The sequence below is a fragment of the Anolis carolinensis genome, chromosome 1 (genome assembly GCF_035594765.1).
Source record: "Anolis carolinensis isolate JA03-04 chromosome 1, rAnoCar3.1.pri, whole genome shotgun sequence".
NCBI classification, from domain to species: Eukaryota; Metazoa; Chordata; class Lepidosauria; order Squamata; family Dactyloidae; genus Anolis; species Anolis carolinensis.
In genome coordinates, this window is record NC_085841.1 from 26,999,396 (window position 1) to 27,008,176 (window position 8,781).

An 8,781-nucleotide genomic window follows, 5' to 3' on the forward strand; every position below is an offset into this window, starting at 1 on the left:
GCACCCCAATGAGAAGACCTTAAAATAGGTCTCGAAAATAAATAGGAACTCTGAATAGCAATTTTCAGAGCATGAACAGTGTGGAAATCCTGTGGCCTACAACTCTCAGAAATCCCAGCCAGTTTATCAGCTGGTGGCTACTTGCTGGTTTCATGGGCAAACCTCACAACCTCTGGGGATGCCTGCCATAGATGTGGGTGAAAAATCAGGAGAGAATACTTATGGAACATGGCCATATAGCTCAGAAAACACACAACAATCCAGTTTATCAGCTGTTAGGATTTCTGGGAGTTGAAGCCCAAAACATCTGGGGACCCACAGGTTGAAAACCACTGATCCAGAGGCACCTGACTGAACCTACTACGGTCTCATATTAGCATCCACTAATCCACTGAATCCAGGCATTGTTGTTAGTATAGACAAATCCCAAGTAAAGATGCAAGTTATTGGGTTGGAGGAAAAACACACAATGTATTGCCTTATCTCATGAAAGGAGCTCTATGTGTTTACCTCCATACTATGAGCCTCTAACTTGTTCCTCACTAGCAAAGGTTAGATGACATTCAGATTGGCAATAATATGAAGAATTATTGCCTGGCAATTTTGTAGCAAGTGCAAACAAGATAAGATTTTATTGACTTCGGTTGAAGCGCCATATTGGAGAACAGCCCCATGGCTTTAAAACTAATATAACTTTCTTTTCTAATCAACCAGAACATGGATTTGCTAAGCTACTTGGCAGATTGTAAAGTTTCTGCTTTCTCTGGGCTTTTGGACAGTAGAGTTGATGGTTTTATTTTATATTCTACCATATTTAGCATTAACTTATTTGAGCTTTGCTCTTCCTTTGCTCTCCCACAACCTCTTTGGCACATGCATTTTAAAAGGAAAGTTTTGTTTCCAAAACTGATGATTATGCATGACAAACCATGCCAACATCAGTTATGTTGACATCTAACCAAAAATAAATCAGAATCAACCACCGGTGTTCCAACTACATTGGGAGCATGTCTTGCATTAGAAAAGAGAAAGAGAAAACCAATAGATTGACAGGTCAGTGTATGGGCATTAATGAATTTCATTCTTACATAATTTGCTTAAAAACAAGTATGGCAGTCAGTCTTTATTTAATTATTTAATTTCTATCCCACCTTTTTTTCCAGTATGGAACCTGTAGTTGTTGAATTCAAAGCATATTGAAAGAACCCTAGGTCTTGGGGTTGTCACTTGCAGTCTGCTTTGTGAATCTGAAATCAGACTACCTCAAGTCTGCCATGTGATATTTTGTTGCCTGGATACAAGATAACATGTTCCTTCACCCCCTAATCAATGTTTAAAAATTGAATAGCTTGGTATTGGAATCTCACCTTCAAGCCCTGTGCCAGAATCAGGGTTCTACATTGTGTCTGAAAGTAAAAAGTTGGTTTAGGGACTTAGGACATACTAGTCCACTCCCTTCACTTTAGCATTCATTGCCTGGATTTCCAGATGAGTACCAGAGTCTGGCCTCTTAGAGAGAGGTGAAAGAGAGCGAAACCACTGTCTTTAAAAATCTTCCTTTGGATTTGACTGTGTTTACTTATTTTTAGTATTGTATTCACAGCAGCTGTTAATACTTAATGAATATTTCTTAAGGACAACTCCAGGAGTGGTCTTTTCTTATACAGTACTATCCTTGTAGCCTCACCAGGGCCCCACCTGCCATGACATCACAAGGAGTTATCCCTAAGTTTCAAGTTTGTATTCTAAAACCTCAGAATTTAAGAGTGTCCCAATACAACAACTATGCTGCCACTCAAACAAAGCTGTCCCAATTTACCCAATAGTAGAGGTATCCCTAACTGCTAACAACCTATCAGATCAAAGTTGTGCATGGTAAATTTCTTCTAGGCCTCACTAATTTTCTGCAGAGGACTAGTGTACCAAATTTTGTTCATAATACCATTGATTTGATTAACATGCAAGATCTACACCGGTGGCTACAAGGTCAAGTATACCATCACTTTGCATTAGAAAGGTAGTATACTTGATTCCATCTAGCAAACTTTACAGAATATTCTGCTTTCATCATATTTTTTTCAAGTTGTTTTTCAGATGATATTTTGGTAATGTATGTTACTGTTAATATATACAAGGTGTTTGAAAAAGAACTCCCTAGTTTTAATGTGTTTTAACTTAAAACTAGGGAGTTCTTTTTCAAACACCCTGTATAATGCTACTCCAGGTGATATTTGAGGCTAAATTTTTGATCTCTTTAGACCCTCCTCATTATTGAAAGCATTTCAGGGAACTGTGGACATGAGGGAGACTTGAAGGCTGCAAAAATGCTACAAGGGTTACACACCACGAGAGAAGATGGGCCTAATAAATAGGAAATGATATGAATGCAGGCTATGCCTAAACTCTGAGAGAGAGATGCAACTTTTGGGATAACTGAAAGTGACTCCCCCAAACTGAGATCCTACATATAATGACCCGATCACATGAAACTTCTAAAGCATCCTAGGACTCTTCCCCACTTATCCAGTCATGGATGAGTATGCTGCTCATCACACAATGTTACTGGGCTTTTGACAGAGGCCCTGCCCACAACTGGAGTGGAAGCATCGTACGACACTTCCCTTGGAACATGCTTCCCATTTTGTACTGCTTTGGCAATGCCTCCCCCATGTGATAGTGGAGTATTGCCACGACAACACAGAATGTGGAGCAACAGAGTCACCACTTATCCCTGCTGTTTCACCACTGAGGCTTCCAAAACGGCATGAGAGAATCTCCTGTGTGATAAGGACATAAATCTCTGCCAGTGTATTTATAGGAGGCGGCTGGAATCAGAGAAAGTAGAGCCTATTCTCTCAGTCTGACTATTGTTTCCAACTTACCATAACAACTTACCAAGGTGTTAATAGGTCAATTTCTAAACCTCACACCCCACCCTAGCTGTAAAGGTGTTCCTGGATTTGTTCTAGCTGATTCTGAATAGAGATGGGGTAAGAAACAATTTCTGATCAGTTTCTGGAATAAAATACAATCCACATATTATTGTTGAGTGAGATACTTTTGGTCACCTTGGATATCTTCTTCCACAAGATCCCTCAAAACTACCTTTCTCACCAGTGAGATGTCAGATGGAGTCAGCTTCATGATAAAGGGAATATTACGTCTTGGTCACTTGGATCTCACCCTGATGCTCTAAAACAAATCTTTGCTACTGGACCAGATCCAGTAGCAAAGACCTGTGAGAATTTAATTTCTGTTTATATTTTAAATTAGATTTTATTGAAATCTCCAAAGTTTCAATGTAGAAGAAACAAAAAGAATTTGGTTTCAGAATAGTTTTGATTAGAATTTACTAATCTATATAAAATCCAAATTTAGGCAGACCTCCCACTACCCCCAATATATTATGACTGTTCTCATCAAATACACTAACAATTCTCAAAGGAAACATAACTTCTTAGCATGTGCCTGAATATCTAACTCTGGTTTCAACATATAACACTTCTGTCTTGTTTCATTTAAGTTTCCTCCTTTTCACCTCAATCTAGCTCAAAAAGGATTTCCATTGGTCCCTTATATGTTTATAGGAAATGGTACAAGGATAGCAGATGGTATGTCATAATCATACTTCATTTCTCAGATACTTTTTGCTGACGTTTATTGAATAATTTCCTTTCTTTTCCTTATCCTTCACATTTCCACATATTTCTCTCATATTGTGATTCCCAGTAAAGTAACTGTGATACACCACCCATCGCGGTTGTATGTTTTCCTTCTTGTGGTGAGAGGTAAACCATGGTTCTTTTTTATTTATGTTTTTAAAGTATGTTTCATTCATTAGTTGTGGTTTTTCATTCAATCCCACTGGTCAGTTAGAAAAATGCCTCCGGGAGGAATGAGTAGATATAAAAACAAATACCCCAATCCTACCATAGTATTAAAAACCACTAAATAACTCCTTTAAAAAGTTATTGTTAGCTCTACCAATCTCTCTTATGCTGTGATATTTGTCCCTGCAAAGACAGGAAGAGCATCTGGAAAACTTACTTGCTGAACTACAATTCTTAGAGTGTGCTGTACTGCACTTTTTGTCCCAGTTATACAGGTGACAATGTTGTAAAATTAGCTCTAGTCATAGTTCTATGTGAATTCTTAAACAAAACATGACTGTGGTGACAAATCATCACTTGATTTGTAAAAATGTCCCATTATATGATATTGTCAGATTGAAACGGTCAGTTTAAAAATATATATCCAAGGATTTTAAATCTCTCCCCCCCCCCTTCTCTCTAATCTTAACAAAGATTACAAAATTACAATATGTTATGGTTGAGCCTTATGGCTCCGATACTGGGAGACGTGGTCGTAAGACTCCTCGGGAGTCAGATACTCTCGAGGAGCGAGAAAGGAAGCGGCTGCGGGACTTATTTGCAGAACCATCTGACGAGGATTCCTTTGAGGGTTTTACTGAGAGAATGGAGGAAGAGATGGTTAGCTCAGAGGAGGATGACATGGAATGGACTCGTGTGAGGGAGGATTTGGGTGCCACTGGCAATGATAGTATGGAAGGCGATTGGGGACCTTCAGGATTAGACCCGTGGACAAGCTGGAGGGATGGGACGGGATCCACAGCTGGGGATGCTGTGGGGCGTAGTCAAAGGTGTTTTAGTTCTGATGAGGAAAGTGATGAGGAAACGCCTGGAATTAGGGTAACAGCTGATAGCGATGAGGAGCTGTAAACTGGCATAAAATGGGGTTTGGAAGCAATGGCTAATTGCGTTGGGCAAGGTAATCTGGACGAACGCTTGGGCTCTGTGTGGGAAATTCCTGAAGACGGGTGTGATTCGTTTGCTGACTACGTAAGTTACCAAGGACACTGGGCATAGACGGCGGGAGGAACTGTGTGGGCTTTTGTTGTGCAACCTGTGCTTAATCTTAATAGCTTGGACCTCCGTCGTCTTCTTGACGGACGCCATCTGTTTACTCTGGACTGACTGACTGACTGACTACGGCCTCGGACTCTCCTTCCTGTGATTATCGTTGAACCTGGTGAACTACAAACGTCTGTACCTGCCTTACGACCTTCGGACCGGATTGGAACTTCGCTGACCGTTTCTGCCCTTGATTGCTGCGTTTGTATCTGGAAATTGCTTGCTGTGTGGAGGAGTAACCTCTTAGTTACTCAAACATAGCTTTTGGCAGCAGAGAAGCATCTGCTGCCAGTTTTTTGGTATTCCTTTGAACCTTTTGTTCACCAGCTTTTGTTTGTTTAAGTCCCAGGCTGAAGTAAGCTTTTTTGGTTTAACCCGGATTAAACTCCGGTTTAATCCGGTTTATCTTTTGAACGTTTTTATTGTGTCTTTTTACTTTTAAGGCCAATGTTTGCCTAGCCCTTGTCTTTTACGGGGATTTTTGGTTCTGTAACTCCAATAAACTTTGTTATATCTTATCTTGTGGCGTTCTGTCCTTGACAATATAGTAATGAAGAGTGACAAGATAGATTTTCTTGGAATATTTTCAAGCTGTGGGTTGTTCTGCGGGTGAACAACATGTGGTATAGAGAAATGGATTCAAATTACAGGAAAAGAGTCCACCTAAACATTAGATGAATGTCCCTCAGAGCATAGTGGAGTTTCCTTCTCTGGAGGTTTTTAAACAGAGCCTGGATGGCCATTTTTCAGGAGTGGTTTGATATCTGTATAGCAGTGGGTCGTACCGAATGGCCCTTGTGATCTCTTATTATTAAATAGCCAACAACAACAACAACAACAACAACAACAAAAGTTTATTTTGACCCGCCCTTTCTCCCTGAGGGAACTCTGGGTGGCTTCCAAAAATAAAACATAACATTGGCAAACATTTAATGTCCTTGAAAGCGTACCCTTGTCTTTCATTGTATTAACAAGACATTTTTACCCTGCCACATGAAAAAGGCCATAATATATCCTGAGTTTTGTAGACTCTTGAATTGTCATATCATTTTATCACTGATTTTTTATTTAAAAAATTGAAATGTCTTGAACATGCCAATTATTTTTGTACTGTTGAGGCGGGTTTAGGTTGAATTAACCTAAATTAAGATCTGTCATTTTGCATATTTCTCTGTGTGTGTGTCTCATACACATATATATGAAAGAGAAGACATTTCCAGCCAGCTGTAGGAGTTTGAAGCAATGTCTGTTTTCTGTTAGCTGTGCAGTACCTGCCTGAAGAATGTGATGTGTTTGGCAGATTCAATCTACTGACCTCAGGTTTAACCTCTCACACAAATGCATGCAGCAATTGGTGTCTCTCCAGACAAGACATAACTATTCAACTACCAAGAGCAAAACATTTAGTCTGCTAATTGCTTACCATCTAAACACTGTAATTAAAGTTTTGTTCTGTAATTTTTCAATCAAAAGAAAATGGATATTGTCAAGAACCAAAAGGAAAAGAGAGGGAGAGAGAAAAAAAGGGTAAAATATAGAAACAAGATGTGACAATTTAAAAATGCTTTGAAAAATATTATTTTTAAAGTCTAAAGCTGCTTGTGTCTCTTGTGTCTGAAACAACATACAGTAGAGTCTCACTTATCCAACATTCGCTTATCCAACGTTCTGGATTATCCAACACATTTTTGTAGTCAATGTTTTAATACATCATGATACTTTGGTGCTAAATTCATAAATACAGTAATTACTACGTAGCATTAGTGCATATTGAACTACTTTTTCTGTCAAATTTGTTGTTAAACATGTTTTAGTGCTTAATTTGTAAAATCATAACCTAATTTGATGTTTAATAGGCTTCTCCTTAATCTCTCCTTATTATCCAACATATTCACTTATCCAACATACTGCCGGCCTGTTTATGTTGGATAAGTGAGACTCTAATGTTATAACATATGTGAAACAAAAAACATAATTACATATACTCAATAGACATGTGTGAGCAATAAAAATGTTTCAAAAGTCATTACTAAACGGAGCACTGGTGCTTCATTTCTAAAGTGTTTCTAAAGTATTGTTAGTGAAAAATTTGTTACTATAACAAGATTAATGAAATTTTGTTTGTTTTTCGTTATAGTAATTGCACATAATTATGCGGGGGAACTTCAGGGGCTCCTTTCTCCCTCACTTTTACAGTTACTAGGGTGAAACTTGCTACAGTGGTAGAACATATACCACTGTTAGCACACCAAATTTTGGAACGTTTCACTTATCCACAGATTTTTTGGGAATATTCAAGGTTTTTATGAACAATATTTTTAATAATAAAGAAAATGTGTTCCTAGTTTGAAAGTGTTATTTCCTGTTTAATGGTGTAGTCCTTCCTTTGAAAGTGGTTGTTCTACTCCAGAAACGTTGTTTGTATGGCACAAACTATGTTGAATTGGTTGAGACTCGATGATTGAAAAACTATTGTGCTATAGCACCATGCCTCTCCTGCAAATACAAAGTTTTGCAGTTTAAAAAACTTTCATTAACCAACAATTTATGGAAACTCTGGCTGGCTACAGAGGGGCAAATCTCTCTCTCCCCTATCCTGATTGGGGCTTTCTGGTGCTGATGCATTCTGGGAAATGTAGTTTAGTGCAGGGCCTTTTGAATTCTCTGGCATAGGGCACCTTCCTAAACTACATTATTCAGAGTTATGTGCTTCTTCCCAGGGAACTCTGCTTTCTTCCTCCTTTCCCTCTCCTAATGATGAGAGGCCATTAATATACTGAGGAATGGGTGCCTTTTTGGCTTTGCTTTGCTTGCTTAACATGAAAATGAAGCTGACTTTGGGAGGGAGCCTTCTGAGATTTACAAAATACAAACAATAATGTATTGGGTAAGTTTAGATTCTAAAGTTTTTGGCATGGGCCACGCCTACATGTCAGATATCACTTCAGATGTACAGATTTAACTAATTTTCTTACAACTTATAAAATTTCTGAAAAGTTTGCACATTCCTAATACTCAGCATGGTTTTGCTTTATAGAGGAACTGCCTGTAATTTTTTGAACGAAAGGTCTCTGTTTTTTCAGAACCTGAATAAACATGCAACTTACTACCTTCTTTTCTTTATTAGTATTGAGGAAGACCCTAGATTAGTATTGGGGAAAAGGCTTATGAACTGAAACTTGTTCAGATCAACTGCATTCTGTGATTACTATCTGCTTCAGCTGTTGTAAAGCACCTCTTCCTAGAGCTGGAAGATCTAAAGATGGTGCATGTACAGGTAACATGAAGGCTGAACTTCTACAATATGCTGTCCATGTCTATGATGTTCAGTTAGTACAAATATGTCACCCAGATTGGTTAGTGGCACATCTAAGAGAGACCACATGACACCAATTATTAAAATCCCTCCACTGGCTGCCAATTAGTTTCTGGGCAAAGTACAAAGTATTGGTTGCTTTCTTTAAAGTCCTACATAGTTTGGTTCCCAATTACCTATGTGATCTCCTTCTCCTGTGTAATCTGTTCCATACTCTCAGGAGCAAATAATGACATTTACTTCAGTCAGCCCAAACTAGACTGGCAGCTGTTACCCAGAGGATGTTTTCTTCAGCCATCTTAAATCATGGAATGACCTGCCAGAGGAGAGTCATCAATGGGAGTGTGATGACTCATGGGCCATGTAGTCCCGTTCCTAGCGCTGTGGTGACAGATGAAGAGGAAAACTTGGGTTTTCCACCGTTTCAGCCAGAATTGGAATTTTCCCAGCCAGAATTGGAGCCCTTGCACCTGCAGGAGGTTTGTCTTCCAGAAAGCTGCCAAACAAGCCCTGAGTCAAAATCTCCCCCATTTT

General features: G+C 38.9%; 1 long non-coding RNA gene across 1 annotated transcript; it reads left to right on the top strand.

Annotated features, from left to right (window-relative positions):
- Positions 1-253: 253 nt before the first annotated feature.
- Positions 254-5,449, top strand: LOC134296439 (uncharacterized). Its single transcript, XR_010003186.1, has 2 exons — positions 254-4,859; positions 4,943-5,449. It is a non-coding gene; the product is annotated as an uncharacterized LOC134296439 (long non-coding RNA).
- Positions 5,450-8,781: the final 3,332 nt, after the last annotated feature.